Source organism: Oryctolagus cuniculus, chromosome 1, assembly GCF_964237555.1.
Source record: "Oryctolagus cuniculus chromosome 1, mOryCun1.1, whole genome shotgun sequence".
In the NCBI taxonomy this organism is placed as follows: Eukaryota; Metazoa; Chordata; class Mammalia; order Lagomorpha; family Leporidae; genus Oryctolagus; species Oryctolagus cuniculus.
This window is the reverse complement of record NC_091432.1, coordinates 133617988-133629882: the sequence shown is the minus strand read 5'-3', so window position 1 is coordinate 133629882 and position 11895 is coordinate 133617988. Positions and strand designations below refer to the sequence as shown.

Below are 11895 nucleotides of genomic sequence, written 5' to 3'. Positions count from 1 at the left end.
TGATAGTGATGAGAAATCATAATGAAGTGAAGAATGCAATAGATCAAATGAAAAACACATTAGAGATCCTTACAAACAGAATGGGTGAAGCAGAAGAGAGAATATCGGACTTAGAAGACAGAGAACAGTAAAGGATACAGTCAGACCAAAGAAAAGAAGAGGAAATTAGAAATCTAAAACATATTGTCCGGAATCTGCAGGATACTATTTAAAAAAAAAAAACAACATTTGGGTTCTAGGAGTTCCTGAAGGCATGGAGAGGGAGAAAGGATTAGAAGGCCTTTTTAGTGAGATATTAGCAGAAAATTTCCCAGGTTTGGAGAAGGACAGAGAAATCCTAGTACAGGAAGCTCACAGAAACCCTAATAAACACGACCAAAAGAGATCCTCACCACGACACGTTGTAATTAAACTCTCCACAGTGAAACATAAAGAATAGATCCTAAAATGTACAAGAGATAAACGTCAGATTACTCTCAGAGGATCTCCAATCAGACTCACAGCTGACTTCTCATCAGAAACCCTACAAGCTAGGAGGGAATGGCGAGATATAGACCAGGTACTAAGAGAAAAACTGCCAGCCCAGAATATTATATCCTGCAAAGCTCTCATTTGTGAATGAAGGTGAAATAAAGCATATCTATATTTTCTCAGATTCAGACAATTTCTTCAGGCACTCAATAAAAGTCATGAGAGAAAGATGGGATTGATTATACTAAATTTAAAAGAAGTAAGTAAAAACACCAAAAACAGATAAACAGAAAAATCACAGTAGTTAGGAGATACAACATGGAAAGATTAATATCCCAAGGAACCCATACATACCAGTAAAAAAAAGTAGAAAATCATACATGAGACTAACAAAAACTCTCATCCTCAGAGAACAAGATCAGCACACCATAAACATATTCCAAGATACGTGATCTTGAAAATACCACCTGAAATAGGACACTCTATCATACATAGATTGGCAAAGCATAGGGATAAATGTAATTATGGTAATAGTTTGAAGGAACTGAAATTCATATATAATTTTGTTGATCTAGCTTTTCTGAAGTAAAATTTGACAGTTGTAATGCTGAAAACTGGCATACTAAAATGCTTAAAATTTTCAATTCTAGAAGATTCCTTTCACAACACAAATCTGTTCATTGCAATACTATTTAGAACTGCAAATATTAGAAACCACTCTCAAATCAGTCAAGGCAGACAGAATACCTAATCTAGGTCTATTCATACAACAGGATACGACACAGCAATGAAAACAAATGATCTTGCATTCATAGAAACATATGTTTAGAAAATTTAATTTTAATAACAAAATCAACAGCTACACAATGACTCCCAAAGAACCCTCCTTGCTGGTGTTTAGGTTTTCTGGTTCCTTCCCACATGCAAAATATTTGTCCAGTGCAGCCAACAGATTATGGCAAAAGTGATGGCTGTCACTTCAAGATTTGATTTAATAAAATGACAGCTTCTGTCTCTGATGCTCAGTTGCACTGTCTCTGAGATGACTTGCTTTGGGATGACCCAGTGCCCTGTTCTAATTAACAGGCAGTTGTGCTGCTGATCACATGAGGAATGGAGCATTTCTGCCAGCCAGTAAGTTAGTAAATAGAAGTGATCTCTGTAGACACAGGGCTAGACTCAACCATTCAAACATCGCAGCCACTCATCCATCCCTGACTCTCAGGAACAGTGCAGGGTGGCAAACAGCTGCTATGTTTTGGAGAAGACTGTTACACAGCAATAAATAACTAATACAAGTTAGTTATACCTATTCAGTAAAATTAAACATGCACAGTAATTATGAGCACATATGCCTATTTCAGGATGAAGTGTAACTCTGGGGAAGCAGATGGGTGGTCTTTTGCTTTTTTCAAATAATTATTATTTGAAAGGGAGGAAAACACACACACACACAGAGAGAGAGAGAGAGAGAGAGAGGGAGAGAGAGCTTCCACACAGTTATTCATTCCCCGAATCACAGTAATAGCTAGGGCTGGGCCAGCCTGGAGACAGGAGCAGAATTCCAACAAAGTCTTCCACATCAGTGGCAATTACTAAAATACACAAGCCATAGTCTGCTACTTTCCAAGGTACATCAGCAGAAAACTGGATCAAAAGCAGAGCATCTGGGATTTGAATTGGCACTCTGATAAGGATGCTGTATTGAAAGCAGAAGCTTAACATGCTGTGCCACAATGCCAGCCCAGGGTAAGGCATTAGCTGTTTTTTGTTTTCATGAGAAAGTTTCATTTTTCTTTTTTGTAAAGATCGATTTACTTATGAGAAAGGGCACTAGGCTGTGGTGTAGTAGATTAAGCCTCTGGCTGCAGCACCAGCATGGGTGCTAGTTCAAATCCCAGCTGCCCCTCTTCTGATCAAGCTCTCTGAATAATGGCCTGGGAAGGCAGTGGAAGATGGTCCAAGTGCTTGGGCCTCTGCACCCAGGTGGGAGACCTGAAGAAGCTCCTGGATCCTGGATTTAGATAGGCCCAGCTACAGCTGTTGCAGCCCTAAAAGACAAATGCCACACAATCCCAACTGTATATAGAATCTAAGAAAAACACAATCACAGAAAAGAAGGGTGGTTGTCAGGGGATCAGAGCAAAGGAAATGGGAAAACATTTGCAGTTATGAGATAAATTAATTCAAGATCTTAAACATAGTATTTAAAATATTCAACACAGTATTTTAAAGAATACTCTATTACATAATCACAACTTGCTAATATCTTATGTATTTAAAAATGTAACAATGTAAGGTGATGGATATGTTATCTTATCCTGAGCATTTAATAATGACTCTTGTATATGTACAAGAGGGTTCCAAAATTTTTATGAAAAAATAAGATTAGAAGATAATTTGAATTTTCCATAACTTTTGAAAATCCCCTCACATATAAAACATCAGGTTTCGTATCTTGAATATACACAAATGCTGTCAATTACACTCCAGCAATCTTGAAACAATTAAAACAAACAAAAAGAAATAGGCTCCTATATGAAGACATAAATTCAAAATAACAGTAAACTAGACAAATCTTCAGGATTGGAAACGCTTTCTTGGAACAAAATTTTAAAACACTCATAAATTTAAGTAGCCAAAACTTCTATTTTGAAAGTGTTAATACAGATGACAGTCTGTCAAGGGAGCCTGTAAGTGCTAAGATGATACCCAAGTGTCAAATTACAGGCCCTCCTGCCTCTCTAAAACCTGGATAAAAACTCAGAGTCAAACAACACTTCTCTTTTTATCTTACCTAATTTATGTTACTAGGTTACTGGAAACAGAAAACAGAGTGAGACCCCTCTAGGAACAGCTAAGCAAAGAGGTCAGCATCCTGGACAAGACCCTGCTGCACACGTATTTAGAAAACTGGGGGGAATCAAGTCCTCACAGGGAAGGAAGGAGGGACCGAGGGCCGCATTAGGACAGCTCCAGGCCTGCATGAACCCCATACACAGAACCCACAGTCTCCCTAGTGACAGCTCAGGCCCCACTGCACACCTAGGGAGACGCGGGGCTGCCGCTACACAGCTGCCCAGGGATGGCTCCAGGGATGCGAAGTCGCTGCGAGCAGGGAAGGCCCAGGGTGTCGGGGTCTCCGGCGCCAGTCTCCCCCAACCCAGGGTCAGAGGTAGGAAAGTGCTGTACCTGCGGCAGTATGGTGCCCGCAGATCCCAGAGATGACCTCTGGGAGGCCCGCGTCTTCCTGGCCTTTCAGCAGCTCCAGGGGCTCCACTTTCCCCTCTCTGGACACCCGGGCCCACACACTCACCATGTGGTGGTGGTCAGCTTCCTAGGTGTCCAGCGTCGTTGCCCTCCAGCCCCACACCGTCAGTGAAGGTGGAAAGCGGCGGATTCCGATTGGCTTGGGAGCCTCGCGGCAGCCGCGCCGTCTCCTAGGACCTGGCGCACGCGCAGAACTGTAGGACAGACGACTATGGCGTCAAGACGCCTGGATGTCACCTCCCTGATTGGACAGTTTGCATGACACGTCACAAACGACGCAGCCAATCAGCATCCTCCATAGCTGGGACGCCCTAAGCTCGGGTTGTGTGGATGGAAACAGCAGGAGTGGAGGCCTGGGTGAGGTGGGAAACTGCTCCTCCTGGGCCCTCCTCCCTGCTGCAGGAGGGCCTCTCACCTGCCTGCTGCCACTGCTGTGTCGCCCCGTGTCCCCCGTCCTCCCGGCGGATTCTTTCTGGAGCTTGCGGTGACCTGCTTCAGGTGAGCTAGAATTTTGTCTGTTGGCTTATGGGCCTTTCTTTTCCCTCGTATTTTTGCTCATCGTTTGTGTTACTTTTTAAATATTGATTTAAAATGCTTAAAGATATCACATTTAATCCTTTTTTTCCCCTTTCTTCTGTCAATATCTGTTTTCTACTCTGCCTGTTGATCTTTCCTGTTTTCTACTTGTTTCTTGCTGGTTCTTGGTGATCTATTGGATTTTATATATTAATCTTTCCAGCAATCTGATAAATTTATTCAGCAGTTGTATTTGTTTTTAGATTTTATGGACAATCTATTTTAATATCTCCAATATATTGACCATATATTGCCTAGAAATTGATCTTTGTTGTTGTTTTTTTTTCCACCCGACTACTTTTCTGATAAGAAGTTGGAGATAGTGGAGGCAGCCTGCCCTAGGTTACTTCCAGGAAAAAAGGTTTCAGTGACCCTGTATTCTGTTGTTATAGGATCTTTTAAAGAATCTTGATTAGCAAGGAAACCATTGCTTTACTATACTGCTAGCAGGTTTTCTTTTTAACTAGATGTTGAATTATTACAATAATTTTCAATATTTCATCTAAATGATCATGCAATTTTCTTAAATTTATCAACTATCTGGAGAATTTACATGGCTTGTTTACCAAAGTTAACAGCTCTTGAAATTTTTATTATATCTTACTTGTTATTAATTATGTTTTCACATGTGATTTCCTTTATTAAACTAATACTTCATGTGTATTTCAAGTTCTGGTCAACTTGCATCCTCATCAATGTTATGCTGGCTTTCCAAAAGAAATTTTAAAATAATCTCTGCTTATTTCCATTATGAATATGTGTGGGAAATGTAGGTTGTTTATTTCTTTCTTAATATTTGGAATATTTTGTAATTCTAGATTTGAAATTTTTCTTCTATAACTTTTTTATTGGTTGGTTGCTAGTTTTCAAGTTACGAATAAATTTGTTCGTTCTAAGTAGGAGTTTTCCTAGTTCATGTTATATTTGTGTTGTTGGGAATTTGGTTTTCAATATATAATGAATTTTGACTTCTATTCAAATTTTACTCCTAAGACTATCACACATTTCTTCTAGCATCTTGAGAAGGATAAATTATCTATAAAGAATTATTTTTAATTCTTAAAATTTGATATTAGTGTTACTTTTCCATTTGTATTAATAATTACTTTTACTTGTATGTTAATTTTGTTAACATTTAAAAAATATATCCTGGTTTGTGGTACTCAAAAACATATCACTTATATCTGTTATTATCATTTTGAATGCCTTTCTTCTATATGCCTTCAATTTCCTTTTTCTTTTTAATTCTTGATTAGGAAGCTACAATGATTTTTAGTTTTTTATTCTAACATTCATATAAGGTTATAAATTTCCTCTAAGCATAGATTTTTCTGCAGCCTATTTATTCCCTCATAAATTTCCAACCCCTATATGTGCAGAGCCTGGCCACCTCCAGTGTCATCATTCCTATGTGACTGTAGCCATCACAGGTACATGTATTTCCATTCTTGTGCCTGAAGCACATCTGTTGTGATTGGTAAATCAATGCTTCAAACATTAGAGACAAATTCTTTACAGCTTGTAAGAGCAGGCAATCACAACATATCAGCTACTGTTTACATGTCTGCAAAATGGCTACGGTGCCTGCAAATATATTATATTCTGTGCAAAACCTTGAAATAAATGTATAGTTTTTTTAAAACTACACATTCCATGAATATTTGAAAAATCATTCTATACATGTTTCCAGTTTTCTAGCACCAAAATAAACTTACCTTTTAGTTTCATTATCCACAAAAATTTTGAAATCCTCATTGTTTATAATATATATGATGCTTACATTTTACTTTTTTAAAATCAAAAATATAATTTATTTTTCAAATAAGCAAATGAAAATTTAAAAAATTAAAAGATTAGTGTTTTTGTTTGTCACTTATGTTTTGAAGAGATCACTTGTTCTTGAGACTGGACAGTAGGATAGAAACAGTAAATGCTAAGACACAGAAAGGTGACAGTAGAAGTTCTGCAAGAGAGAGTAATGGTATCTTGGATCAGTCAGGTAACATTAGAGAAGTTGAGATCCTGACTTCCTTCACAATATATTAGAAACATCTCGTAAAACTTACTGAGTGAATTTGTGTTAGAGAACGGCATACTTATATATGATTTCTAGGTTTGGATGTTGGGCTAAAAGGTTGTTTTATTGACATTACTATAGAAAGGAAAGCTTAAATCAAAACAAAAATTTAATAAGGTGGTTAAGATTACTTAGGGTGGTAGGAAATCAGTAACATTGGTGAAATAAGGGCTACAGATGAGCCAAAATCTTTACAATACAGGGAGAATGTTTTCAAGATGAATGGTGTGATACTTCCACTGACTTGGTTTGGAGGACTAAGAAGTTTAGGGAAAGTTATATAAATGCAGTGCAGACAACTCTCACCTTATGATGCTTAAGGATTTTTCCACTTTATTATGGTGAAAAAAGTGATATGTATTCAGTAGGAGCCATACATAAAATTTTTAATTTTGTTCTTAGGATAGCAGTCTGTGCTATGATACTCTCCTATAGTGCCCGGCAAATGACAGCAAGGGCCGCTCCCCATCAGCCACATGATTACAAGGACAAAAACTGATCCTTTACAGTGTGTTGTGTTTTTGAGCTCTAAAGTTCAGTGAGATTGTGTATTGGATAATTGTTATTTTTATTTTTTTCCAAATTTTTAAATAAGTCACAACTAGTAAATCTATAAAAAGAGAAAACCTCAGGATCATCCGAAGCCCAAGTATTACAGGATGAGCTGCAGACTGGTTTTGCTGTTTCTGATGGGAAGTCCTGAAGACTTTGGGCATGTTGACTTTGAAAAGTGAACAGACACTGTACACATCTATTCAAAGCATCATTGTTAGGAAAAGTATGGTTAGTTTAAGGGATCTGGGCCCACTTCATCATTGGAACAGCCTTGCTGTGGGCTACTAGTTAGCCCAGAATGGAGCCCCTGGGGCTTGCCAGCATTTGCTATGAGGAAAGGGAGTTAAAAATGTAGTTCTATGAGGCCAGCACTATGGCACAGTTGGTTAAGCCACCATCTGCAGTACTGGGATCTCATATGGGAGTTTGAGCTGTGGCTTCTCCACTCACAATCCAGCTCCCTACTAGTGTGCCTGTAGGAACTCCTGGTTAATTGCTTTGGCCTGGCCCATCCCTGGAACATTGTAGTCATTTGGGGAATGAACCAGCAGATGGAAGATATCTCTCTTCACCATCCCCAGTTCCCTAATGGCTTGTCCTTGGATCCTTGGGAGTTACCTGAACCCTTTCCTTTTTCTTTGCCATTACAACTATCACCATCCCTCGTTGAATTCAGTTTGGAAGTCCTAGAGGCATTTTCCTGGGAAGCAGAACTATTTCCACCTTCCCCTGCCATCAGTGTCTATTGTTCCTGGGAACCTTTGTGGTCAGCAGGTCTCTGAAAGCTTCTGCTATGCAGAGCCTGTGATCAGTCTCTTGCTGACCTTGGTGGAGTCCCTTGTGGAGTCTTGTTGTTCATCTGCTCCACAAGGACCTTCACCAAAAAAGCCTGCAGATTTTTTGTATTTAAAAAAAATCTTATTTATGTTACCAAGGTTTCATGCATTTCATATGCAGGTTTAGAAAGATAGTGATACACCCCACATTATCCTCTGTCACACCAATATCCCAACCCTTATCCTTCCTACCTCTGCTGTTCCCACTCATAATTTTTACAGGATCCATTTTAAGTTTACTTTATACTCATAAGTTTAATCCTACATTAAATAACGAGTTCAACAATTGGTGTAAAGAAAAAAAATTGTTCCTCAACAGAAGAGACGAGGGCTTTGTTCCTCAACAGAAGAGATGAAGGCTGTAAACAATCAGCAAATCTCAAAATAACCATTTTACTCTAGTGGATTACATTATAGGTACTGTATTAGTTACCACAGGTCAGAGAAAACACATTGTATCTGTCTTTTTGGCACTGGCTTATTTCATGAAGTATAATGACTTCCAGTTGTATCTGCTTTGTTGCTAAAGACAGGATTTCTTTTTTTTTTACATCTGCATTGTACTTTATACCATAATTTCTTTATTCAATCAACAGCTGATGGACATTTAGGTTGATTCCATGTCTTAGCTATTATGAATTGAGCTGCAATTAACATGTAGGTACAGATAACACTTTCATATGCTGATTAATTTTGTTTTGGGTAAATTCCCAGGACAGGGATGGCCTCATCATATGGTAGATTTATATTCAGATTTCTGAAGTATATACATACTGCCTTCCACAGTGGCTGGACCACTTTACCTTCCCATGAACACTGGGTTAGTTTACATTTTTTAATGCTGCATCCTCACCAGCATTTGTTGTTTATAGATTTCTGTGTGAGAGCCATTTTAACTAGAGTGAAGTGAAATTGCATTGTGGTTTTATTTGCATGTCCCTAATTGCTAATTGCTTTCTTTTTTTCTTTTTTTAAAAAATGCATCAATTTATTTGAAAGGCAGAGTTACAGAGAGGAAGAGAAAAAGAGAGATATAGAGAGGAAGAGAGAGAGAGGGAGAGAGAGAGCGAGCTTCCATCCATTAGTTCACTCCCCAAATGGCTGCAACACTCAGAGCTGGGCCAATCTGAAGCCAGGAGCCAGGAGCTTCTTCTCACACAGGTGTAGGGGCCCAAGAATTTGGGTCATCTTCTACAACTTTCCCAGGCCATAGCAGAGAGCTGGATTGGAAGTGGAGCAGTCAGGACTCAAACTGGCACTATGGGGGATGCCAGCACTGTAGACAGTGGCTTTACCTGTTTGCCACAGTGCACTCCCTTTGAGCCTTTTTTTCCAGTATCTGATGGCCATTTGAATTACCTCTCGAAAAATGCCAGTTCAAGTCCTTCACCCATTTCTTAATTGGAATGTTTGTTTTGTTGTTGTTAAATTTCTGTAGCTCTTTATAGATTTTGTTTATCAACCATTTATCATCTGCATAGTTTGCGAACATTTTCTCCCATCATGTCAATTGTCTCTTCACTTTGGTGAGTGTGTCTTTTGCTGTGCAGAAACTTCTCAGCTGAATGTAATCCCATTTGACAATTTTGTATTTGATTTCCTGTGCTTCCATGGTGTTTTTTTTTTTTTCAAAACTACTTTACCTATGCCAATGTGTTACAGAGTTTCCCCAATGTTCTTTAGTAATTGGATGGCACTGGATCATAGATTTAGGCTTTTGATACATTTTGAGTGGATTATTGTGTAAGGTATAAGGTGGAGGTCTTGTTTTATATCTCTGCATGTAGAAACCCAGTTCTCCCAGCACCATTTTTGAAGAGACTGTCCCTGTTCCAGGAATTCATTTTAGCTCCTGTGTCAAGGATAAGTTGGTTGTAAATGTGTGGATTGATAACTGGAGTTTCTATTCTGCTCCATTGCTCTACACGTCTGATTTTGTGCCAGTACCAGGTTTTTGTTCTTATAGTTGCACTGTAATATGCCTTGAAATCTGATATTGTAATGCTTCCAGCTTTGATTTTATTATATAATATTAATTTAGCTACTTGGGATCTCTTGTGTTTCCATATGAATTTCATCATCTTTTTCTCTAGGTCTGAGAAGAATGCCATTGGTATTTTGATTGGGATTGCATCAAATCTGTAAATTGCTTTCGGTAGCATGAACATTTTGATGATATTAATTCTTCCAATCTGTGAAAATTGAACATTTTTCAACTTTTATATCTCCTATTTCCTTATTTAGTGATTTGCAATTTTCACTGTAGAGATCTTTGACATCCTTGGATAAACTTATTCCAACATATTTAATTCCTTATAGCTATTGTGAATGGAATTGATCTTAAAAACTCCTTCTCAGCCAATGCATTGTTTGTGTATACAAAGGCTATTGCTTTTCTGTGTTAGTTTTATATCCTGCCACTTTATGAAAATCTTTTTATGAGTTTCAGTAGTCTCTTAGTGCAGTCTTTTGGATCTCTGGTATATACACTCGTGTCATCTGCAAATAGGAATACTTTATTTTCTCTTTTCCAATTTTTGTTCCTTTGATTTCTTTTTCTTGTATAATGGCCTTGGCTAATGCATACAGGACTATATTGAACAGGAATGGTGATGCTTGTCTGGTTTTGGACTTAGTGGGAATGCTTACAACTTTTCCCCATTCAATAAGATGTTGGCTATGAGTTTCTCATAAATTGCCTTGATTGTGTTGAGGAATGTTCCTTGCATATCCAGTTTTATAAAAGTTTTTATCATGAAAGAGTATTGTATTTTATCAAATGCTTTATCTGTATCTTTTGAGATAATCTATATTTTTGTTTATCATTTTGTGAATGTGATGTTATCACATTTATCATTTGCGAATGTTGAACCATCCCTGCATAGCATGGACATTTCCCACTTGGTCTAGGTGAATGATCTTTCTGAAGTGTTGTTGGATTTCATTAGTTATGTGATTGTGTGTGGGGTAGTCTACAGTGAGATAGTCTACACTGGGGCTCAACTGTTAAGGCTTAAGTGGTTGAACAGTTAGGGATCATATTCCTCCCTCTACAGTTGAGGGATCTTAGGCTAACACTCTGTTTTTTTCTTATCTAGAAAATAGGCAGAGTAGTGGCATTACACTGAGAATGATGTTGGGAGTCTGCTGTGAGTAAAAGTGTTGGGTAAACAGATGTGTGCCTAGTACATAAAAGTGCTCACACCTGAACATGCAGAGACAAATGTGTGCGTTGTACACAAAGACATCCAAACAAGCACATGTGCATTCCTGGATGTGTGCCAGATACCTGTAAGGTGCTCACACAGAGACACAGCTGCATGCAAAAATTACACCAGGCACACTGGAGGTGCTCATACCTGCACATGGGCCTGCATGAATGTGTGTCTGGCATACAAACATTCCCACACCTGAATAAGTACACTTAGATATGCACCTGTTACACAAAGATGTTCACAGAAGCACATGTGTTTGCATGGCTATGTGTCTGGTACACGGAAGGAGTTCATATTCATGTGTACACATAGGGCCCCAAAGATGGAAGTAGACACAGGTTATGTTGGGTACCCAGGTACCCAACTCAGACAGGGTGTCCAGATAGGCCCCAGGCAGAGGTTATGTAGGTAGACTATCAAAAAAGATGTCAGAATGATTTGGCACACTGCAGGTATTAATAAAAGATGTCCCCATTCAGCCTGAAGAAAGTGTGCGACCTACAAGGTAAACAAGCCACATTTGTTTCAGAAAACATTTTCTGGAGCAAATGACCTGCAGAGGAGCACTTTTCAGGCCTCTCGGCTAAGAGGATCATTTTCCCTCTGGATTTCGCCTTTATCACCTGTACTTTTGCAGAGGACTTCCTGCTGCTGCATTTTCTTAGCACAGGAGCCCATCACCTTTACACCTCTCATGGCAGACACAGATCCAGACACAGGACACAGGGAATTTAAGGGTCACCTGATAAAACCAAGACAGAAGATGTGGTTTGCTTCCTATCTGGACATCCTGAAAAAATAAGCTCAGTCTCAGGTAATAACTGCAATATTATGGCTGAAGGATAGTAGGAGTAACTCTCAGATCCTGAGTGCTGCCAAGACAGATATCTTTTTA

The 11895-nt window shown here is 38.7% G+C and overlaps 1 long non-coding RNA gene across 1 annotated transcript in view; it reads left to right on the top strand.

Moving 5' to 3' along the window:
• Nucleotides 1-3614: 3614 nt before the first annotated feature.
• LOC138843771 (uncharacterized) overlaps nucleotides 3615-11895 on the top strand; it is a 47908-nt gene continuing 39627 nt past the window's right edge. The window contains exon 1 of the long non-coding RNA XR_011378752.1: nucleotides 3615-4239. This is a non-coding gene — a long non-coding RNA (uncharacterized lncRNA). The remainder of the gene's footprint in view (nucleotides 4240-11895) is intronic.